The sequence below is a fragment of the Ursus americanus genome, chromosome 25 (genome assembly GCF_024610735.1).
Source record: "Ursus americanus isolate L20-20 chromosome 25, mUrsAme1.1.p, whole genome shotgun sequence".
NCBI lineage: Eukaryota > Metazoa > Chordata > Mammalia > Carnivora > Ursidae > Ursus > Ursus americanus.
The window spans coordinates 26,063,862-26,089,558 of NC_142151.1; the positions used below are offsets into that span (position 1 = coordinate 26,063,862).

Below are 25,697 nucleotides of genomic sequence, written 5' to 3' on the forward strand. Positions count from 1 at the left end.
GTATGTATAAAAATGCATATGAATTTGGACCATGCTTTGCACTCTGTTATGCTTAATATACCATGAACATTTTTTCATGTGATTAAGTTTTCTTCTACAATACACTTTTCAAAGGCTGCTCTATTGAACACATGTAACATCATTTATTCAGCTGACCTGTTATTATTGAACATTTCAATTCCTTCTGATTTTGCAGTATTATAAATAATTCTCTGATGAATAACCTGATAACTCCTTCACATATCTGGTTATTTCCTAAGGGTAAATTCATAGAAGAGGATGAACATTGAATATAGATATCCCTTGTTTCTGCCTGCCTAGAATTCCTCCTCCTCCCCCTTCTCCCCTTCCTCCTCTCCCCTCCTCCTTCCCCCCTCCTCCCCTCCTCCCCTTCTTCCCCCTCCTCCTCCTCCTCTCCCCTCCCCCTCTTCCTCCTCCTTCTCCTCCTTCTTTTTTTAAGATGATAGAACTGACCTCCTATCCCACTTATCCATTTCCTTTCAGGAATTGCTTCTCCCCCCACCTGGTGGAACTTTTTGTCACATGAGTTGGGATTAATCACAGTGTCCTGTTTCCTATTACCCCCCACAGAGTGACTGGTCCAGGAGTGGGCATATGATCCAAGCAGAGCCGGTAAGAGGGAATTATTCTAAATCTGATAATGATGCTTGGATGAAAACATCTCTTTTCTTCTGAAATTATGGGCACCAAGGACCATTTAAGATTGGAACTGATGTGGGCCATCTTAGCCACAGTGATATCAACACAGGAAAAAGCAGAGCTGAGAGATGAAGAGAGAAGGGAGATTTTTGATGACATCATTGAGTTTCTGGTTCCCCTAGACTTTCCCAAATACTTGACTTAATATATTCCTCTTTTTGCTTAAAATATTTTGAACTGGCTTTCTGACTTTAGGCAACTTGACTAGTGTAGATATTCTTAAGATTTTGATACATATTTCCAAATTACTTCCCAGAACAACATTGCCAATAGATTTGTGGAATATGGAATTTAATTTTTTTAAATTTTTTACTTATTAAAATATTTTATTATGTAATCTCTACACTCAACATGGGGCTCAAACCCACAACCCTGAGATGAAGAGTTGCATGCTCCACTGACTGAGCCAGCCAGGCACCCCTGGATATAAAATTTTAAATAGAAGTGGATATTCCTGCAACTGGTCAGTGTAGCATTACAGTATAAATCAAACTTACCTCTTCTTTCCACATGCCCATCGTTTCCTGACTAAAAAAAATCCCAGTCAAATCATCACACTCAAGTGTGAGTAAAGGTGGGAATGTGATAAATATAGATCAAACTAGGGTTATATTATGCCCTTACGTCAGGCTGAGTGAAAGCCCTTGCTGTTGGGGAGGGGTAAAAAGGGTTATGTAATTAGCCAATTACATAGTGAGTCTTTAACACCTTTACTTTCCTCCCACCTTTAGAAGTGAAAGTTAAGAGAGGTCTTAAGAAGAGGCAGTTCAAGAAAGGAGTTAAATTATTCAGGAATAAGTTGTCAACTTCCAGTTAGTGAGCCAAAGAAGAGTATTTTAGAAAGGAGCTATGTGATTGAACTAGGTGGGACCAATGTTTTGGAGCCAATGAAAGAGGCAGGCCAGTGGGCAGCTGTGGGAGGAGGTGGAAGGGGGAAGGGGATTTTAAAAGGATGCTAAAATAACACTGGTAAAAACAAATCAACTCTAACATTTCACTGGAATGAATTGGAAAGCTGTGACTAACTCTGGTTTTTCTATCAATTGCTTATGTACTAAGGAAATGAAAATTGGTTCCAGTCTCACTGAGGTAGGCACTGCCCTCAAAAGGAAATGAAAATAACACTCTGTTAGCAGCAGTCCACCTAATTTGGATATTTTTGAGATGCACATGTTCACTAGTGGTCAGCTGAAATTTCCTGAATCAATTAATGTGTGTCCTAGTGTTGTTTCTTGAGAAACAGCAAGTGGTTTGTTTTACTCACCCTTTCATACACCTCCCAAAATGTTTTCTGGTTCATAAAATTACATATGAACAAAACAGAGGAAAGAAGAGAACTTCAGAAAAATGGGAACTTATTGTTAAATGCTTTTAGAACATTTCCTATTGGTCAGTGTGGAAGTGAATTAGCAAGTAAATATTTTTAAATATATTTTTTATTGATTAAAAAAATAAGTTACCCATATCCTCCCCAAATCAATGTTGAACACACATTTGTAGAATATTTGCTTGTAGGGGCCACTTGACCTGACCCAGGTGTTCTGAGAGGTTGGGGGTGAGAGATAGGATATAGCAGCAAAAGTATCTTTTATTTATTTATTTTTTAAGTTCCGAGATTGCTCCATTGAGGAGATATCTTTCTGGAGATCAGCTGGGTAGCCAGTGTTGCAAAAGGACAAACTCAAGGACCAGCCAGTTACATATTTCAAATTTTATACCAGGTCTGAAAATGAGAAGGCATCTCCAGCCATCCATGGTTGTGTGGGTAAAGAAAGCACTTGGGGGAAACAATAGCCAAAAATCAGACAAAAGATCTCAAAAATTGGTGAAGTAATTACCTTATTCACCCACTGTCTCATCCTTTCATCAGCATTCCAAGTGCTTTGACCCAAACACAAACGAGCTGAATTCCAGCTCTGCTCAGTTCAGTATGGGGAATCAGAGGGGAAATTGTATCTGCCTATGAACGGCTTCCCTCAACTCTGCTGTTCCAATGGAGGTAACTGAAATAACACAGGTAGAACAAAACTTAAAAAGAGCATAAGTTGTCTATAAGCATCTGCCTTCAGCTTGGGTCATGATCCCAGCGTCCTGGGATATAGCCCTGCATCAGGCTCCCTGCTAAGCAGGGAGCCTGTTTCTCCTCTCCCTCTGCCTGCTGGTCTGCCTACTTGTGCTCACTCTCTCTCTCAAATAAATAAATAAAATCTTTTAAAGAAAAAGAAAATCTGAAAGAATAGACAAAAGAACCTCTGGAACTAACAAGCTACTAGAGCAAGGTTGCAGGATACATGATTAATATACAAAAGCCAGTTGCTTTCCTATATACCTGCAATGAACATGTAAAATTTGAAATAAAATGCATAATGTCATTTCCATTGACACCCCCAGAAAGAAATACTTAGCTATAAACCTAACAAAATATATACAAGATCTATATGAAGAAATTTTTAAAATTCTGATGAAATAAATCAAAGAAGAACTAAATAAATGGAAAGATATTCCATGTTCATGGATAGAAAGACAAAGTATTGTCAAGATGTCAGTTCTTTCCAACTTGATCTAGAGATTCAATGCAATCTCAATCAAAACCCAACAAGTTACACTGACAAAGAAACAAAGGCAATATAATGGAGAAAAGATACTTTCTCAGCAAACAGTGATATCTGCATATAAAAAATCTAGACACAGACCTTATATTATTTACAAAAATTAACTCAAAGTGTACCATAGACTTAATTATAAAATGCAAAGCTATTAAACTCCTAGAAGATAACATGGAAGGAAATCTAGATGACCAGGGGTGTGACAATGATTTTTTAAATACAACACCAAAATAATGATCTATGAAAGAAATAATTGATAAACTAGACTTCATTAAAATTAAAAACTTCTGCTCTGTGAAAAACACTGTCAGGAGGATGAGAGGACACTAGGTGGGAGAAAATATTTGCAAAAGGTGTATCTGATAAAGGATTGTTATCCAAAATATACAAAAAACTCAAGAAAAAACCAACAATAATAATCTGATTTAAAAATGAGTAAAACTCTTGGAAAGATACTTCACCAAAGAGTAAATACAGATGGCAATAGCACATGAAAAGATGCTCAACAACCTATGTCACCAGGAAGTTGCAAATCAAAACAACAGTGTAATACCACTACACAACTATTCGAATATCTAAAATCCAAAACACTGACAACACCAAATGCTGGTAAAGTTGTGCAGCAACAGGGACCCTCATTCATTGTTGGGAGGAATACAAAATGGTACAGTCACTTTGGAAGACAGTTTGGCAGTTTCTTAAAACACCGAACATACTCTCACCATATAACTTAGCAATTGCATTCTTTGGTATTTACCAAAATGAGTTGAAAAGTTATGTCTACACAGAAACCTACCCACAGATACTTACAGCAACTTTATTCATAATTACCAAAATTTGGAAGCAACCAAGATATTTTTCAGTAGGTGAATGGATAAATAAGTTATGGTATATCCAGATAATGGAATATTATTCAGTGCTAAAAAGAAATAATCTATCAAGCCAAAAAAGATATGGAGCAACCCTAACTGCCTATCACTAAGGAAAGAAGCCCATCTGAAAAGGCTAAATATTATATGATTCCTACTAGATGACATTCTGAAAATAAAAGAGATCAGTGGTTGTCAGGGGTTATAGGATAGGGAAGGATGAAGAAGCAAGACATAGTAGATTTTAGGACACTGAAAATTTTGTATGATACTATAATGGTGGATTACATTCATCATACATTTTTCAAAACCCACAGAGTATACAACACCAAGAGTGAAACCCAATGTTAACTATCAACTTTGGGTGATAATGATGTGTCAATATAAATAAACTCATCAATTGTAACCAATGCATCCCTCTGGAACTGCATGTTGATAGTGGGCCACGCTGTGCTTGTGTAGGGATAGGGAGTATATGGGAACTCTGTACTTTCTACTCAGCTTTGCTGTGAACCTAAAACTGATCACAAAATAAAGCTCATTAAAGAAAAAGAAGAGTGTAAGTGATAAGTCAGAGAGAGAGAGGGATAAGTGTTGAGAGCAGAGGCTAGTTTTCACTGATACTGCCCTAAGGAAAGTTCGCTCTCTTCCCTGACATCCTGCATTCCCAATTCCATCCCTGTCTCCACCTTTTAAGCATTGAGTCACTTTGTTTTTCTCCATATGCCCATTTTATCAGTCTGGCGTCATACTAGTATTTCCATAATTCAGGGTGGATACACTTTATAGCCTAGGCCATGGGCACACCATGCTGAGAGTTCCAGAGTGCTGGGCTCGTCACCAGCTGAACATAATCCTATGTGTCTGATTCCGACCTGTTTGCTCCCAAACTTTCTGTCCTCTCCTGTTTCCTTTGTGTCTCCAGCTCCCAAGTGCTCTGGATTCGGGACCCCTGGGCCCACAGTACAGTGTACGCGTGGGGCTGGACTGACCTGGCCATTGCCAGTCCCAAGCTTCTGAGTTTCTTTTGCATTCACAACCAACCAGACGTCTAAACCCGGCCATTTGAATGGGAGTGGGGCTGCAAGAGAAATATCTACTACTTTTTTTTTTCCCCAATAATTACATTACAGGAGTACCTGGGTGGTTCGGTTGGTTAAATGTCTGCCTTCGGCTTGGATCATGGTCCCAGGATCGAGCCCTGCAATGATCCCAGGGTCCTGGGATGGAGCCCTCATCAGGCTCCCTGATCAGCGGGGAGCCTGCTTCTCTCTCTTCCTCTGCGGTTCCCCCTGCTTGTGCTCTGTCTCTCTCTGTCAAATAAATAAATAAAATCTTCTAAAAAATAATTATATTCCACTTTGGAGCGCTTTACCAGCTCCTAAGGTGAGGTGATTTGCAGCGTCTCTCAGTAGGCATGCCACAGGTTACAGGCTTCAGTGAGATATAAGTAGCTTTAAATTTTTGCACTCTTTAAAAATTCTTAAAACATTTAAGAACTATTAAAAATTTTACAGCATTTGAAATTATTTTTGCATATTTGTAGATAATAATTATATCATGCAAGGAAAAGAAATGTCTCCACCAAGCCTCAAATAGTCTCTCCCCAATCCTCCCCAGGTTACAAATGGTGTCTGATGAATTAAATTTCTATTCTGGAAGTCAATACACCTAAGTTTAATCTCGGTCACTCAGTGACTTCGGTTCTCAGCTTCCTCATGTATAAAAAGAAGGCAGGGGACGAGATGATAATAAGTCTCTTTCAGCTTTAAAATGTCACGATTTCTACACTTTGGATGCAGATACGGGGGTGACTATTGAAGCCAGCACAGTTTCCTCCTGTATCATGTTTCTCCCAAAGTGAAACCTAGAAGGCAGAAAGGGCTTACTGGAAATGTCACATTTCAGATTTCATCAACTCCCAAAGCAGACAGCCTATGGATCAGAAATTCTCATCTTGCAAAGGGGCAGGTCCTAACTTGTATGGATGTTCTTTCCACTCAAACGCAGACACTGTTTTTTTGTGGAAATAGTAGAAGAGTTTAGCCAGCCAGAGGCCCTAGTCAGAGGGGATTGAAAGGTCTCCCAAGGCAACCACTCCCAAAGGCGGGTGGAGTTTCTGTGAGCCGTTTCCTGCCTGAACAAACAGCCCATCCCAAATCCTCCAGCCTGACTTGGTTCAGGGACCACCCTTTGGGATCAAGTCCACTATAGGGGCCGTAAGCCTTGAGCAAAAATAAATGTGAAGAAAGAGGTCCCTGGGATTCGACTCCATGACAGCCCCAGAAACAACATGGCTTTTCCATCTGGTAGTAAACCGCCCGAGCCTGCGGCAAACCTGGCACTCGTTCCCTGGTCTGTCCTGGTTTAAACATGTCAACGCGACACAGACAGGACTGGCCACGGAGAATCAGGAGCCAAGACTCTACTGGTTGAAGTCTGGTTCTTGGCCAGCTTAGGAGCTTGTTTGTCTTGGAGTTCTAGTTAGTTCCCTCTCGAACTATCCTCCCCTAACCCTTTCCGAAGCTGTCTACTCTCCTGGAGAATGGGCCCCTCTGCCTATCCCAGTCGTCCACCATGCTGCTTGTGTGCTCAGACAAGGATCAAAGTTGGAAAGGACTTGATTTATTCTAACCACTTTGGAGCAAATGAGAATTTAGGATGTCATCGCTCTCAAGAGAACTTTTACTTCACAGGGGCTCTAAAGGATGGCGAAGCCTTCAGCGAAATCTCTAATAGTGGAACTTCACACCTGTAGGCCCGAGAGATTTGGGTAGAGCACTTTCCTCTTGCTCTCTGATCACACCAGGTTTTATAATTCGAAGAAACATTAATTTAATGCCAACCATGTGCTCAGATGGAATCACTGTTCCATCTACATTATAAATATCAACTCATTTATGCCTTACAGCCATACAAGCTAGGTACTTTTCATTATACCCATTTTTATAGGTAAGGAAACTGAAGAACAGAGAGGTTAAATCACTTTCCCAAGGTCACCTAGTTAATAAACGCCAAGGCCGGGATTCAAATTCAGGCAGTCTGGTTCTAGAAGCCATGCTCATAACTACGGTGCTCTTCTGCTTACTGTTTAATGCTTACTCCAATCCCATCCTAAAAGTTGAGAGTCAATAAAAATGATTTATATTATTATGCTGAGTTGAATTTTTTTCAGTGGGAAGCCCCATAATGTGCTATAATTACATTTATTTATTGTACCACCCATTTTTCCTAGGGTTCCAAATTACCTTCCATTTTTGTCTTTCATTCTTTGCCTTGATCCTAATATTTGTCATCATTTCAATCTCACCTTCTAGCCTGTGAAATCCTTTTTTTCCTGTATTCCTCTATGGGGCTGCACACTTCATTCTCTGGCTCAAAACCCCTCCAATGAATTTATTGTCACAGTTAACACCGCAGGAAGGCCCTGTGATCTGGGCCTGCTAATTTCTCTGACATCACCTCCTATGACTCTCAATATCCCAACCTCAGTGGTCTCCTTTCCACTCTTCCAACGCGGGAATCTCACGTCCACCTCTAGGCCCTTCACTTGCTCTTTCCTCTTCCTGAAATACTCTTCCCCCGGAGTTGCATATGGCCCAGTTCCTTCTTTCATTCAAGCCTCACCTCAAGTGTCACTTTTCAGAGAAGATTTCCTCGTCCACCATACCTGAGCTGGCACACCTCTCCTTCCCCTGCTTTGTTTTCCTTCATAGCATTTGTCACTTTGTACCACTAGATGACATGCACATGTGTTTATTTCTTTTCTGCCTCCCTCAAGGCACGTAAGTACTATGATGACTTGTTTGTCCACTGCTGAACCCCCATCTCCTAGGAGAGGACCTAGCATGTAGTAGGTGCACAGTTAATATTTGCTGGCTAAATGAAGGAGTTTCTCTCTTAAACCTGCTAAATAGATGCCATCCTGGTACTTCCCTTCATTGCCCTCCTTGTTTATGGACTTCTATTTCCATTTTGCTGGAGACTATACTCAAGTATAGTCTTGCTAAGAAAGGATGCATTGGAAGCAAATTTTTTAAAAGATTTATTTATTTAAGAGAAAGAGTGAGCAAGCGCACAGTGGGGGGGCGGGCAGAGGGAGAGGGAGACAAGAAGACTCCCCGCTGGCCCTGAGATCATGACCTGAGCTGAAATCAAGAGTCTGACACCCAACCACCTGAGCCACCCAGGTGCCCCAAATTTCCAACTTCTTGCATACTTGTAAATGTCTGTATTCTGCCTTCAACCTAATCGATAGGCTGGACGTAGAGTTCTAGGTTGAAACTCATTTTCTGTCAGAATTTTGACAGCACTACCACTGATAAGAAGTCTGACTCATGCCTGCCTTTTATTCCTTTCATGGTAATGACGTGTGCACACTCACGCGTGTGTATATATGTGTAAACTTTTTCTAGAAGCTGTTAGGATTTTATCTTTATACGTTTCCAGTGACATATCTGTGTTTTTTCTTTCGGCCCCCCCCCTTCCTGTTCTGCAATCAATGGGCTTGTGCAATACAAAGACAGCTTGTTTCTCCATTTAGCTTTTCCATTCTGTTGCTGTTCTTTCTTTTTTCTCTGAAATGCTTTTTAACCAGTTTGGGCTTTCTGGAATGATCCCTCATTTCTTAACTCTCCTTCCTCTCTTTTATCTTAATGTCTTTTTATTCTGTGTCTTGCCAAATCTCCTTAGTTTATCTTCCAAGCTTTTTAATATTTTGTTTCGGCAGCTGTATTTTCCAATTCCAAGAAGGAGTTTTGCTCTCTGACTTTCCCTTTTCCACAGCTTCTTATTCATGTTTTAGGAATACAGTGTCACCTCAATTTCTCTGGGGATTTTACGTCCATTTTTAAAAACTTCTGTCCTATTCCCTGCATTAGTTGTTTTGTCTAGGGCCACTTTTTCTATTTCTCTCTCTTGATCATTCTCTTTAATGTTGTAGGCTTTCGTTGAATACCTGGCTACCTATTTATGTGTAAGAATGAAATGCTAGAAAGTTTAACTGTGTGTCTGGGTGGGATTTGCTGACGGGCTGTCTTCACTTCAGGAGGCAGCCATTACACTGGTGGGCCTCCAAACTTCTGAGTGCAGTGGGAAACCCTGGAAGCCCATATCCACACTGGCTGTCCTTGTTCTCCTTTTAGGAAAGAACTCTCCATTTTGTGGCAGATGATAAGATTGCCAGATTTAGCAAAAACAGAAACCAGGGTGCCCAGTTAAATTTGGATTTCAGACAGATGATGAATTGTTTTCTACTATAAGTACAATTATACTAAAAAAAAAAAAGATTCATTGTTTATCTGAAATTCAAATTTAACTGGATCTCCCATATTTTATCTGGCAACCCTACTACAGGGGTGATGCAGATGGGAGGTAAATGCCTGGCTACCTGATACTCTGCCTAAGGCATGGAAGAGGAGAGTAAGGAGAAAGTGATGGTTTAATTTACAGGCCTTCAAAATAATTGTGGATTTCCATCTTCCTAGGACCATGGCAAGAGAATGATGAAGTGTTCTGGCCAGCTGGTCTATTCTTCCTCAGGCCACAGCCCCTCTGCCTGTGTCCCAGTCTTGCAACTTATCTTTATTTTCTGCTGCCGCCCTTTCTCCCTTGAATATACTGTAATTACATTAGAAGCAACCATTGCAATTACCCATTGCTGCCTAACACACCATCCCAAGTTAGTGGCTTAAAATGCCCACCATTTTTATTGTAAATCATGATTCCATGGGTTGACTTGGATGGCTCAGCAGGATAGTTCTATGAGTCTCACTTGGAGTCTCTCAGGCAGTTGAGGTCAGATAGCAGCTGGGCCTGGACATTTGGTGCCTTGATGATTTTCCATGTGTCGTCTTATTCCCATGGCCTCTCTCTCTTCAACAGGGTATCCTAGACTTCTTCCCTGATGGCTCCAACCTCCAAGAGGGAGGAAGTGGAAGCTGCCAGTCGTTCCTAATGCCTGAGTTCAGAAGTTCCAGAATATTACTTCCTCTGTATTCTGTTGGTGAAAGCAGTCTAGGTCCAGCCAGATTCAGGAAGAGGACCCTTCTCTTGAAGGGAGAATCAGCTTGAATGTACAGGGAGTGATGGAATTATTTGGAATGATCTTTAAGCTGAACTACCATAGCAACATTCCAAACCAAATTCATCCCCCTACATTTTCCTTCCCTTCCTTCCTTCCTTCCTTCCTTCCTTCCTTCCTTCCTTCCTTCCTTCCTTCCTTCTTTCCTCCCTCCCTCCCTCCCTCCCTTTCTCTCTCTCTCTCTTTCTCTTTCTTTCTTTTCTTTCTTTCTTCCTTCCTTCCTTCCTTCGTTCCTTCCTTCCTTCCTTCCTTCCTTCCTTCCTTCCTTCCTTCCTTCCTTTCTCTCTCTCTCTCTCTTTCTTTCTTTCTTTCTTTCTTTCTTTCTTTCTTTCTTTCTTTCTTCCTTCCTTCCTTCCTTCCTTCCTTCCTTCCTTCCGTCCTTCCTTTCTTCTTTCTTTCTTTCTTTCTTTCTTTCTTTCTTTCTTTCTTTCTTTCTTTCTTTCTTTCTTTCCCTCCCTCCCTCCCTCCCTCCCTCCCTCCCTCCCTCCCTCCCTCCTTTCTTTCTTTCTTTCTTTCTTTCTTTCTTTCTTTCTTTCCCTCCCTCCCTCCCTCCCTCCCTCCCTCCCTCCCTCCCTCCCTCCCTCCTTTCTTTCTTTCTTTCTTTCTTTCTTTCTTTCTTTCTTTCTTTCTTTCTTTCTTTCTTTCTCTTCCTTGTAGCTACAGTTTTCATTCATTCATTTATCCAGGCCCCGAACATAATTCTTTCCTTGCCCTTGCCCATAGCCAATCTACTATAGAGATTGTTTCTTCAAAGTCTCTCCTGAATGTATCTGTTTTATGATAGGATCACAAACAAAGTATCTCTCTCACCTGTCTTTGCTTTTCTCTTTTCAAGGCCACCCCAAAGTTCTTGTCTTTTTGACTTGGGCCCCTGCCCTGGACTTTTAACAGCTCTGTGTCTTCCTTTCCCTCATTCGATAGTGCATCCATTCCCTGCTACCAGACTACAGGATTTCTTTGATTTTAGCATCTCCCAAAGGGATGGGGTAACTGGGTGATGGGCATTAAGGAGGGCATGTGATGTAATGAGCACTGAGTATTGTATGCAACTGATGAATCACTAAATTCTACCTCTATCACTAAATTGAATTTATAATTTTTTAAGATTTTATTTATTTATTTGACAGAGAGAGAAGGGGAGAGAGGGCACAAGCAGGGGGAGCAGCAGAGGGAGAGGTAGAAGCAGGCTCCTCACTGAGCAGAGAGCCCGATACGGGGCTCAATCCCAGGACTCTGGGATCATGACCCGAGCCAAAGGCAGATGCTTAACCAACTGAGCCACCCAGGCACCCCAACTAAATTGAATTTAAATAAAGAATAAAAAAAAGAAGTGACTATGTAAACAGAATTACATGTTGCTCCTAGTCTCCTGTGAGCCCAATCTTAGAACTCACAGCAGTGAGAAAGAGAAGTTATTAGAGGTCCAAGGGGCTGGGAGCTTTGTAATAGGAAGGGTCCCTAGGAAAAATGTAAAATGTCAAAAAAAAAAAACCACATCAACAGAACTCCCAGACACGTTGTGAGGAATGACAGACTTTGGCAAAATAGAAGTAAGAAGTATGTTAATGAATGGCTTCCCAAAGGATCACTGGGTCTTGACCCTAGCAGCAGCAGCCCCATAATGATCAGTAATGAGCCCCGTCATCAGCAATCATACACTATAAATTAGCACTGCATGGATTTTCAAGTTATTCATATTTTATATATAAAGAAAGGTGAGGTTAAAAGGTAGCAAAAATGAATGAAACAGCTTTTGTGTATAGCCATGTGTATGGCTATTATGTATAGTAATTAAATTACCTTTAGCTAAGTTATATAACAATCCCTTAAAATGAAAACTGGACCAGAAAGGAAACAAGAAGAAATCACTTCATCCTTTATACAGTTTGTACGCTGTACACATTTTATCATAGCACTTGCAACATTCCGAGCACCTAGAGTGATTATTGATATATGGTAGGTATTCAATCAATACTTTCTGAAGGAAAAATTGAGAGAATAAAAAAGATTCGGGCAGGTGCACTGAATAGTCTACTGAAAATGAGCTCTTCTAGGTACCCAGGTGATAATTAGAAAATACACAGACATTGTTGTAAATTGGGAGGAGGGGTAGGAGGACAAAGAAATGAAAGATTACGCCCTCTGCCACTATGAGGATTAAAACTGCGTCAGGGAGCTATGACTGAGCGTTTAAAAATGCCTGTGTTCGATGCAATAATACAGAGCTCCACAGAAGCAAAAGTGAAATGAATGATAAGGACAGTGATCTCAGAGGAAAAAGCAGGATCCCTGTGACTTATGTTAAATAGGCGGGGCAGCTTAGATTCAGCTTCCTGGTCATCTGGGACTGAGTTCAAAGTTCCTCTATGGCTTCCTGCTCACAGAATGGAGGTATTGAAAATCCTATGTGCTTCTCTGTCTCCGCCACTAGGAAAAAATCTCCTTGAAGGGAGGAACTCCAATTCATTCACCACTGCTTCTCCAATAGCTGCCATCATGCCTGGCACATAGAAGACCAAAAAGAAATAGAAAGACTGACTGAAAAAATGAGTGAATAAAAAAATATTTGGGGTGAGGGGCGCCTGGGTGGCTCAGTCGTTAAGCATCTGCCTTCGGCTCAGGGTGTGATCCCGGCGTTATGGGATCGAGCCCCACATCAGGCTCCTCTGCTAGGAGCCTGCTTCTTCCTCTCCCACTCCCCCTGCTTGTGTTCCCTCTCTCTCTGGCTGTCTCTATCTCTGTCAAATAAATAAATAAATAAAATCTTTAAAAAAAAATTTGGGGTGAATCTGAAAGAATCTGAGAAATTAAAGGATTTGACATTCGGGGACAGCGAGAACATTGTGGACAAAGGTGCAAAGGCAGGACAGTGTATTCACTGAACACTGACTAGACTAGAAGTTCCGGGAAAGTGAATTTAGCATTTATAGCTAGAAAGGTACGTTGGGTTTGAACACCGGAGTAAGAATTTTTTTTTGGTGTGTTCTGGGAATTACGATGTACATTTTTTAAGTGTTTATTTAAATTCCAGTTGACATACAGTGTAAAATTAGTTTCAGGTGTACAATTCAGTGATTCAACACTTACGTACAATGCCCAGAGCTCATCACAGCAAGTGCCCTCCTTACTCCCCATCACCTATTTCACCCATCCCCCCACCCACCTCCCCTCTGGTAACCAGGAGTTTGTTCTCTATAGTTAAGAGTCTGTTTCTTGGTTTGCCTCTCCCTCTTTCCCCCTACAATCATTTGTTTTGTTTCTTAAATTCCACATACTGGTGAAATCATAGGGTATTTGTCTTTCTCTGACTGACTTATTTTGCTTAGCGTCCTACCCTCTAGTTCCATCCATGTCATTGCAAAGGGTAAGAGTTCATCCTGTTTGATGGCTGAGTAATATTCCATTGTATATAGATACCACATCTTCTTTATTCATCTGTCGATGGGCATCTGGGCTCTTTCCACAGTTTGGTCATTGTGGACACTGCTGCTATAAACATTGGGGTGCATGTGCCCCTTTGAATCACTATGTTTGTATCCTTTGGATAAATACGTAGTGGTGCAATTGCTGGGTCATAGGGTAGGTCTACATAGTCACTTCTTAAAAAATGACAAAATGTTCAGTGGTGAATGCAAAAGCCCATGTAAGCTGACCCAAGTCTCACTTTTATTATGGAACAGAGTGAGCATTTAAGTTCTCAGGTCCACAAGGCCAGTCTTTAATTTATTAAGTAGTGGGGTCTCTGACTTTTATAATCAATTTTCATTCATTTACCTTGAAAGACAAACAGAAGATATAGTTAGAATCACCAATCTTTCTGCTTTGTCTGATATTGCAAAAGTTCCCAGGACACAGGATATTCAGTGCTAAAACCAAGACAGTCCTGGGCAAACTGGGATGGGTTGGTCATCCCACAGATGTATACTAAAGACATAAAAATAAGTAAATAAAGGGGATTAGCTCTACCTTTTAGGCATCGTTTTCTATTAATTTTATATTACATGTAATATCTTAAATACATACATTATATGTATGTGCGTGTGTGTATATGTATATACACATATCTATCTCCTTCTAATGTTTCTTTAGTTGAATCATTTTTTTTAAAAGATTTTATTTATTTGACAGAAACAGGGAGAGCACAAGCAAGGAGAGCAGCAGAGGGAGAGGGAGAAGCAGACTCCCCACTGAGCAGGGAGTCCGATGTGGGACTGGATCCCAGGACCTCAGGATCATGACCTGAGCAGAAGGCAGATGCTTAACCGACTGAGCCACCCAGGTGCCCTCAATCATCTGTAAAATGAGAATAATAGACAATATACTCACAGGAGTGTTCATTGCTTAATTCAATGCCTGTGAATTACCTTGGGACCCTTTACAGAAAGCATGAAGTAACTATAAAAGTTTACAACAATGCGATTCTTTTTTTATTCAGACTTAGCAGGATTCAAAGCACCTTACTGATGGAACAAACAGGATGACTTTAGCATTTTTTAAGGTACTGTAATTCCCATGGAAGTTCAATAATAATATTTAGGTAAAATGGAACTAATTCACAACAACTTGTTGTTTATATTTGTTTATTTTTAAAATTGTTGTTTAAAAAAATACCAAGGAACGTAAATCAGACTGAGAGTTTGGACCTAAAGATCAAAATACATAGGCAAAGTAGTTGTGCAAGTATGAAATAAATGAGGCCACCTGGCTTTTGTAAAGAACTATAAGAAAGGGCCTTTTTATTTTATTTATGTATGCATTTTTAAAGATATATATATTTATTTATTTGAGAGAGGGTGGGGGAGGGGAGAGGAAGAGGGAGAGAGAGAATCGCAAGCAGACTCCCCGCTGAGCACAGAGCATGATGCAGGGTTCGATTTCATGATTCCAAGATCATGACCTGAGCTGAAATCAAGATTCAGATGCTCAGCTGACCGAGCCACCCAGGTGCCCCCAGAAAGAGCCCTTTTAGAAAACAGAATCTATTCTCCTTGTATGCATTCTAGGTAAACACATTTCTATGAGATGTAATTAGTCCTAGTTACTGAAAATGTCATGTTCTCCTTTGACAGATACTGTGGTTTTTCTGAGGGAAAAATTGGGAATATTTGAGATAAAAATAAATGGTACTGTTCAAATGGAACATTTTACCCTCTTATGCTTAAATATTGCTATGTGTATTTCTTAGGAACAAGGATATTCTCTTATGTAACCACAGAACAATGATTAGAATAAAAAAATTTACATTAACATCTGATTTATTTTTGCCAATTGTCCTGATAATGTCTTTAATAGCAAATAATAACAAAATTCTGGTCAAGAAACAAATCGGGGATTAAATGTTTCATTTAACTATCTTATTTCTCTAGTCTTTTAAAATCTGGAACAATTTCTGAGTCTGTCTTTTTAAAATGACATTTGCTTTTTTTTTTTTTTTTTTTAGGGAGAGAGAGAGAGAGTGCATGCGCGGTGGGTGGAGAGGGGCAAAGGGAGAGAGAGAATCTTAAGTGGGCTCAATGCTCAGTGCAGAGCCTAACCTGGGGCTTGATCTCATGACCTTGAGATCATGAGCTAAGCCGAAAGCAAGAGTTGGATGCTTAACTGACTGAGCTACCCAGGCACCCTGACATTTACATTTTTAAAAGTATAGGCTAGTTATTTTGTGTATTATCTCTCACTTTTTATTTGTCTGATGTTCTTTATGATTAGATTGAGGGTAAGCAGGATAATACAGAAGTGATGTGACCTCAGTATCACGTATCAGGAGGCATAATGGGGCAGTTTTGAAGAGCGGTGTTTTATTGGTATATGCGATATAAGAGCTGAGCCCGAGGACAAAGCCTTCAGTGGGCTGGTAGTGGGTGCCGCAGAGCATGACTCAAATCCACAGCTGCTGGGAGCACTGGCTTCTGAGAGCCCACAGCCAGGCCCCCTCTAGCTCTTCCCTCCACCAACTGACCTGCCTGTCCATTCAACAGCTGGTTGAGGTTGGGGTATGAAGGCGTGGCCCCTTGCCTCAATTGGGACAACTCTGAAGGGTCATCCCAACTCCAGAGCTCCCTGTGGGATAGGCTGAGGCCTGTGCTGCACCTGCATCTGAGTTCAAGTTCTCTCTCTGCCTAACCCTGCAGCTTTCTCTCTCCCACCTGAGTGGTTCCAGAGATTACTCCCTAATAAATCTCTGGCACAAGTTAACCCGAGAGTTTCAGAGTTTTCTTCCCAGGAAACCCAACCTAAAACTGGGCCATTATATATGTGACTTATAATATAACATACTATACTACAATAAAATATACTCTAACATATAATATAATATATAATATAATATTTCAACTAGCCTATTTTAAGCATTAAAATGATTAAAGTTAGTATGTATATTAACCCCCTTATAAGAATTTTACTCCAACGTGATTCTACCATAGAAAACACTGTAGCCAGTGAACATGAAGATGTTAACAAGAAATTTTGTCTAGATTGCTTAAGACAGAGCTTGACCCTTAACTATGCGTGTCCAGAAATTTAACTTTGTGATGAAATAATCAGACTTAGAGAAATTAATACAGAGTAAGGATAATGTAACTCAGAAAAGAACATGTAGCAATTCATAATGAAAAATGTAGTTGTCCAGCAAATTATTTCTGTTGGCTAATTAGCACACCCTTAATCCATAAGAAAATGGAAATGGAAATGAAATCAGAAATTTGCTTGATGAGTAAGATGATTGACCTGATTTTAATTTATCTGATTTTTAATATCTGATCATCTTTGCACCATTCAGCCCTGGTAGAAATTATGTACAAGTAGACCAGATACTCATTTCTGGTAATAATAATACCATGGTATTATTACCCCAGACCACTTATGATATACGACTTAGTGCTTATAAATATAAAACTCAGCCTCCTAATGGTCCACTACTATCCACTCTGGTTCCCCTCAGACTAATTCTTCATACTATTGTCAGAGCATTTTTAAAATGCAAATGTGACATGTCACCCCTCTGCCTGAAACCCTTCAAGAGCTTCCTATTGCTATTACATGAAGATAATCTCCTTAACCTTGTCCACAAGGCCCTGCCTGTGTGGCCTAGTCAGAAAAAAAAATCAATTTTTTGAAAGCCCTATATGGGTTACTTCCTCCAGGAAACCAAATCAGCATAAAATGTGTGCGGTAACCCTCTGAAAACAACAACCTGACTCACAGGGTGGTTGGAGAATGCAGCGGAATGAGAGGCGGATCCAGTCACTTCTCCCCCACAATCCCTATCTCTAGATTTACAGAACTACTCAGCAAAAAGAAAATGATCAACAGAGCATCAGCCAACATTAGTGATGATCTTGTCTGCCCCAGACCCTACTTGAATTCCCTGTGTTCCAGCAAGCCACAGGATCTGTGACTTACTTCCCTACCCTCTTGACTCAGCCGTAGCCTCACCGCTGAAAGGAAGAAGGTACGCTGATAGTGTGCCAATGAAGTAGCTGTCACTTTATGTACCTTTATCTAATTTAGCCTCCACAACTCTCTTAGATGGAGGGAGATGGCCTTTCTCATCCTCCAAATCCCCACTGTTGTAAGGTCGTCCAAAGAAGCAAAAGTCATTAAAACATTAAAATAATTCCTAGCCAATTGACCTATCACAGAATGAGTCTCCACACAAACTTCTCTTCTATTTAACACTAGGGTCGCTCTCTAACAGCATACCAAGGTCTTAGTCTTTCTTGGGCAAGATTAAAGATATCGATAAAGCCCAGCATGAACAAGCATGGGGAAGTGGACATTTGCTTGTATTGTGTGCTGGTTATAGTGGAAATTAGTACACTCTTTGGAGAGCGATTTGGCAATAAGTATAGAAGTGTAAAACGTGCATTCCCTTTCACCCAGTTCTAGGAATTGCCCTAAAGTTGACATCCTCTAATGGGAAGAGATAACTGAGAAGGGAGCTCAATTGTTTTAACTGCTTCAACGTAGTGGAAACTGTTGAACACAAAGGTTTGAAGTAGAAAAATGTGAACATCAATAGATCTCAGCAAACAGGTATTTTTTTCAAGAGTGACCCTCTCTGTATGATTGTGATGTAATGTCCAATGTCAACTGAAAGGATGTCAATCTGTAATATCATACAATTGTGTCAGAAAAATTATGCTGGAGAAATCCCTAACGTGATTCAGCCTTTGCCCAGTCTAAGTACTATATAGTTGTAATTGCACCCTAATTAACATTTTTATTGTAAAATGCATGTAACATAATTTTTTTCTATATTTACTATAAAATACTGGCTCTCCATGCAATATCTTAATTTTTTTTCCTAGTAACAATTATCCTCTGATAATGAAGTCCTCCTCAATTATCCCTATTATGGATGAGTTAATTGAGGTTTAGAAATTTTAAAGAAGGTGCCCAAGACCACAAGGCTAAGGAATCAGCCCTTGGTCTAGATGTGGATCCCAAATGTGGTCCACTTTCCGACATCCAATGTGACTCGGTAGAGACCCTCTGTCCTGCTTGCCTACTTGGCCTGTCCTATCCTCTGCCTCTAGGCATGGACAATTTACTTCAAACCATGGAAAACAGGTTTGCTAGTTGCCCCATGTCTGACTTTCCCTCCAAGCTCAGAATGTAGTAGGAACACCTGCTTGCACCTATCCCACTATGGGGGTTCGAGTTAGAGACATTCTCTATCTGGACTGTTCCTCCAGTCCCAGGGATTTCAACATTAAAAAAACAAATTAAAAATTATATGTATATATAAATTTAAAAATAAAGCAGATAACTGAGGGAGTAGGACCTGCACTTAGAGTCACGGAATAGGGTGGCTCTAAGAAAAGGAAAGAAATCTCCACCCCCAAAGATGGAAAGTATAAAAAAGAAAGCCCAACTAAAACCTCTTAGTTTACAGATTTTCTGAGACCTCACACCGTCTCTAAAGAGCTAATTCTAACAATTCAGACTTTGAAGTAGAGTCATAATTACTTTTAAAGAAATCAACTTTGTTTTACATATTCCATATTAAATGGCTAATATATTATAGAGGAAAAGCCAAATAAAGTATAGGAATTCTAGTGCAGCTCCAAAACCAAACTATACACACATGACTTACTGTTAAAAATAAGAGTGCTAGCATTAAAATTCCTTTTAAAACTGGAAAGTATTCGATTTTTAAAGTATAATAATTTTAAGTGCTAGAATCACAGGATATGAATAGGTACTTTACACCAAAGTGACTATAATAATTTTCTAGAATGGATTCAAATTATTTTAGCTTTTCTTGGGCTGCCTACATTAAACATCAATGGGTTTTTTATGAGTGGAATTCAACCATTCTGATGAAAAACAGTCTTTGGTGGAGGCTTCTTTCTCTTACTTGAGAAAATGAAATTTTTGTACTCAACCTGAAAATTAGGATTGGGGAAGACAACAAAATTGAAGGAAAAAACACTTCTCAGTTTTAAAAAGAAAAAGTCTTTTAAAAATTTAATTGTAATATTAGTGAATTTCTAAGGTCAGTGAAGATCATTTTTAGGAAACTGAAGACCAAACAAATTTCTTTTTTTCTTTATTAACTTGATGTTAAAACTGTAAAATCATATCTAATATAGCGTGTATCATCACAAAATATCATAGTGTCCTGCAGTTTTCCTCTCCAAGGAACTACAACTGTCAGCTTTTCTTTAGGAGGTGGAGAAAGGGAATTGTAATAGCTAGCACTTGCACAGTACAATTTCACGTGCCCAATATACAATGTGTGGTCCCCATTAGTACAATTGCCAGATATTTCTGGTTTTCTCCCCTTCCTGGAGAATCCAAAGATTCTATCTCCTGGCTCCCTTTTATTTATTTATTTTTATTTTTTAAAAAAGATTTTATTTATTTATTTGACAGAGAGATAGGCAGCCAGCGGGAGAAGGACCACAAGCAGGGGGAGTGGGAGAGGAAGAAGCAGGCTCCCAGCGGAAGAGCCTGATGTGGGGCTCAATCCCAGGACTCTGGGATCACGCCCTGGGCCGAAGGCAGATGCTTAATGACTGAGCCACCCAGGCGCCCCGTGGCTCTCTTTTGTTTATATAGGGTCATGCAACTACTTCTGGCTAATGGGTTGTAAGCAGCAATCTCTACTTGAGACCCTCCAATCTTTTTTTCCTTCTGGCGTGAGGACTAGCAATGTTCAAGATGATGGCTTCTCCACTGGCCTAGAACACTGAGTGCCTCTGATGAGCATGGCCTTACTGATGACCTACAAAGGCCATAAAGCATAAACAATAAATAAATCCTCAGCATTTGAAGCCACAAAAATTCTGTGATGATCTGTTACCGCAGCATCACTTAGCCTCATCTTACTCATGCACTAGAGTTCCTATTTCACAGATGGAAAATCCACTGTATCTGTAGCTCAGTATCAGGAATTTCTAAGAATCAATGGAAAGCAGACGAGAATCTGAGCAGGAAAGGTCTGATAGGGACTTTTTTTCTCTTCATGGATGTTAACATCATCAAAAATGTTCCTTAAACGCAGAGAATCCATTTGACTTGTAGTTGACAAGAGAAAAGCGGGTTCCATTCTGAAACGTGTGTTTTTATTGTATCACTAAATACTGTTATTAGCAGAAATGATAATAGTTAACTTGCACTGAATGTGAATATATTCTGGGTCCTATACTAGGTGCTTAATTTAGCTCATTTAATTTCACTTAATCTTCACAGTGATCCTAGGAGGTAGCTATTCATATTGAGATCTTTCTATCTTTAATCTAATATTATTTCCAGTATAGGGTTTTATAGGTCTCAAAGTGCTTTTGCCATACATAATTACATTTCATCTTTGCAGCAACTGTTGTGTTGATATTCTTCATTTTGCAGATGCAGAAATAAGACTTCAGGGAACTCTTTTGATCTGTCCTAGGTCATACAGCTAATAACAGAACCAGGTCCTCGGAATTAAAATCCCGTTTGGTTCTATATTACCCTTTGCAGAGCAATAAACATAACACGAAGTTTGACATAAAGTAATTTTCACTTTTCCTTCATGCTTTTCTTCAGGCATCTGATTTACATAGGTGCTTTTCATTTTGGGGGAGAAAGAGCCCAAATCTGGGAATGCTTTAGACCCTCAGTGATCAATAGTTTGCCATTTAGTCAAGCAGGTTAAAGATTAAAGCAGGGATCAATTAAAAGTCATTGTTCCCAGGTTTATAAAGTGCTTTGCGGAAGGCAGTCTGGCGAGAGTTCTGAATGGACTGGCGTGTGTTTGATCAAGGGGTCCAGTGAAAGGCCCCCAAAGCTTACAGAACAGAGCCTTTATTTTCAAAGAAACGCAGTTGCACTTAGCTTGGCTGAGCAAGAGCCCCTTTGAAAGTCGGGACTGTGAGAAGAGGAGTCAGGAATCAAACACTCTTAGGGTCAAACTGGAAAGGCATTATTCCATAAGCTTTCCATTTTTTTTCCATAGTAAGAAAATTAATGGATTTCCATGGAAAACTGAAAAGCACCTATTCTTTCTCTCTCTCCTTTAAAAAAATTTTTAAATTTTTAAAAATCTACTAGCGTAACACTGTACAATCATAATTTTTTTTTCATAATCACATTGAGAGAAAACTGTCCTTCTAGTGTCTTTCTTCTCAGTCTTGGAATATGCATATGAACGTGCGTATTATGAATGTCTACATATATACACGTTATTTTTCACATAATTTTCATACAAAAGATATTGCACTCTTGGCAACCTGCTTTAAAAGGATTCTCAAACCTAACCATATATTCTGAACATCTTCCCATGTCACTCATTGATCTACTTATGATTTCTAACACATACGTGCTATTACATTGGGTGGCTCTGACATAATTTATCGCACTGACTCCTACCTTTCAACATCTGGGTGAATTCCAACTTTTTCACAGCTGTGAATAAATAATGCTGGGATAAACACCCTTGAAAGTGAATTTCTGCCCTTATCTCTTGTGTGTTTGAGGTGGTGGTCTTAAACCCATTTAAAGTATGGGGATTATCATAACAGGAATAGCTAACAGTTGCTGTGCGTGTTGTTAAATAGGCAAGTGACTTAAAACAAGTATCTCTGTCTCCAGATTTCTTGTTTTTGCTTTTGCTCAGTAGTGCTTCTTTTGGGAATCTGAGTGGCTGCCTTTGTCATTCGTTCTCTGGGGTGACTGAGGTAAATCACTCTAGCTCTCTGAGCCTCAGTTTCATCATCTGAAAACGGGATAACAGTACTTAACTCACAGGCTTAATATAAGGATTAAATGAGATAGCACAAGCCAAGAGCACAGTGCTTGACACACAGACTCAGTAAACATTAGTTGCTCTTTAGTCTAAACGTGGAGTGAATCAGGAATTAACATTACTTTTATTCACACAGAGGGGACTGCTCAACCAGCTTGTCTTTAGTCTCTCTCTCTTTTTTAATCACAATTTTTTATGCTTTAAAAAATTTCCGTACCAGTTACATCTCCATTATCATTCTTTCTATTTATGTCTTTTCTATTTGTTCTTGAATTAGTCTTGCCAAGGTTTTTCCTACTTCCTTGACTTTTAAAGAATCACCTTTTGGAGGTTATAGGTCAATTTCAGTCTTAAAAAAATTTCCTATTGCATTACTTTCTGCCTTTATATCTTAGAACTGTATTTGAATTTGTTAATCATAATAGAATTTACACCCATTTGAAAAACAGAATTATATCTAGGACGGATTATGTTTTGAGCTGCAATACATGGTGCACATAAGGGCCATGGACCCCGGAAGGGATTCTGCACTAATCTTTACATCCTTCTATTTTCTTTAGATTTGTTTGCTTTTTCAAGTTTCCTGAGTTAAGAGCTTGGTTCACCTGTTTTTACATTTTGTATATTCTGTTAAATGCATTTAAAGCCATAAACTAGCCTCCAAATACTGCTTTGGCCATATCCCACAATTATAAAGCTGCATATACAGGAAAACAGCTTTACTCACCCAGTGGAAAGATTTTATTAATAATTTCCTTCTATTATTACTTACTGCCATCATTTGGCATTCACTGCTTACTTACCATGAGGTAGGCCCAGGAGAGTGAAGGTAATACTAAAGAGTCACTTTGGTCAGGGAGCTTACGATTTCAGCTTATATACTGAAAACAAAAATCAGATGAATTCTGACAGTGGTAGAGGTTTTCGATAAAAGGTTTTCTCACTTTCCAGCCTAAGATTTTAGCCTATCTACATTTAGCATAGCTTTGGAGAAGAGGGAATAAGTGAAAGATAGGGGATAAACATTCATGTTCAACCGTAGGTTAATAAAGTAAGCAGTGGCCATGGTCTGTATCTGTTGACTGGGTTTATTATCTGAACTTTAATTCTAATGTCTGAGAGAGTTGATAATAAGAGTTTTGGAAGGCCCTACAAATAACCTGTTATTTAGGCCATGAGTTCTTACTCTGGGTCTATGAAATTTGATGAAAAAGCAAATATATCCATAATATATATACTTATATTTTAACATATATGTATATTTATATTTTTTTCACTAAAGCATAACTGTAAATGAGCATTTCTTCCATTATGAATGTAGTCAGCAAACCACAGTAATATTAGCAACCTGTGACTTCACCCCCAGGGGAAATCATGCATATTTTCTACCACACTAAAGTTGTTGCAGACATCTAAGATATTGTTTACGTGCATCGCTACTGCAAAATTACTGTAGGTCTCGATCTTGTCATTTAATGCATTAATAAAGACACAAATATATAACCGTTATCTTTGTGTAATAAATTATCCCCCAAATTAGGGGCTTAAATAACAAATATTTATTATTTCACGGTCTCTGTGGGACAGGAATCTGACATGGTTTAGCTGGGTCTGTGGCTCAGGGCCCTTTCCCAGGCTGCAATCAAGGGGTCTGTTAGGGCTGCAGTCACCTCGAGGCTCACCTGGGAAATAATCTGCTCCCAAGCTCACTCAGGTTGTCAGCAGTTCTTCATGGACTGTTGGATCGAGTGCCTCGGATCTTTGGTGGCTGCTGACCAGAGACCTCTCCCGGTTCCCTGTCACATGAGCCTCTCCATAAGATAGGTCACAGCATGGCAAGCTGATTTCCACCAGAACGAGCAAGGGAGAGAGCAAGAGAGGATAGCAAGATGGAAGCCAGATTCTTTTTGTAACTTATTCATGAGATGCGACATCCCATCAGTTTTGCTATATTTTCTTTTTCAGAACCAAGTCACTAGATCCACACTGAAGAAGAGGGAGTTGCACAAGACAGGAATTCCAGAAATGAGGACTATTGGGAGTCATCTTAGAAGCTGCCTATCATATAACTATACCACAAATTTACTTTTTAGTATTTTTATAACTGTATGTCAATAAAATCGATCTCCTTTGTAGTCCTAGACAGTTTATTTTATGCATTTAAGAACAATATTCTGAGAAAGGTCCCCAGATTTCACCAAGCTTCCTGACTGGCATAAAGCAATAATGTATTTCAGTTTAGGCACTTTCAACAACTTCCTGTGGGAATTTGTTTAGAATAGCTTCAGTTTAGAAACTGGAGGTCAAAGCTTCAGCCTCCATATTTTCCTACTCTGATACCCCAAACTAGTCCATATTACTTCAGTGCTATGAAAAATATATGGCATATTTGAAAGCATAAATTTGCTGTAGAACACTCCATAAACTGTTCTCCATTCTACTCATTTACATTGATATATGTAGGTGTGTGGTGGAGGGAGAGAGGTGTACAGGCCTCTGTCAAGCACGTTTAATCACAATTAAACCTCCTAATACTCGTATATGGCAATTGTTATTTGAGTCTCAAAAGGACCATATGATATCGGTGGAACTGATTTCCTCAAGAATACACTAATTACCAAAGTAGTGCTTTTTCTGTTACCAAGCTATATATGAGAAAGCACAGGGTGTAAAAAAAAAAAAAGAGAGAGAGAGAGAGAAGTGATGTCATGATGCTTCCCTACATCTTTTGCATCTATCACTTTCTCTTAGTGAAACTGAAGATAATTATATTTTATGCAAGCACAATAACAGCTTCACATATTGTCTTAGTAGTCTCTTGCCAAGGGTATTTTGTAACACCTCCATTTTTCAGATCGAAGATAAATTTGTTGACAATAATTGGGAACGACTGTATTTGGTTTGCCCAGTAACTTTTTCCTCCAAAGTCAAAGGCATCATCTTCACAAAGCCATCGCTTTTGAATCACACCGCAGGGATTTCCCTTCTAGTTCTCAGATCCTACATAAAGCAGCCCAGTACTGTCAGTTATTTTAGATTTTCCAAGACAAGGTAAACAAGTTTTTCATGTATGCCTCCAAGTTTTTTTGTGGCTTTTCCAAATTTGAATCCCTTTCAAGTCTTTGCTGTGGAGTCATGGTGAGTGTGGAGTCGGGATTAAGGAACCTGGGTGGCTTCTAGATCCCACAGCT

The 25,697-nt window shown here is 39.5% G+C and overlaps 1 long non-coding RNA gene across 1 annotated transcript; it reads left to right on the plus strand.

The window, feature by feature from the left end:
• The first annotated feature begins 588 nt into the window (after positions 1 to 588).
• Positions 589 to 24,641, plus strand: LOC148107797 (uncharacterized). Its single transcript, XR_015721571.1, has 2 exons — positions 589 to 633; positions 24,472 to 24,641. It is a non-coding gene; the product is annotated as an uncharacterized LOC148107797 (long non-coding RNA).
• The last annotated feature ends 1,056 nt before the right edge of the window (positions 24,642 to 25,697 follow it).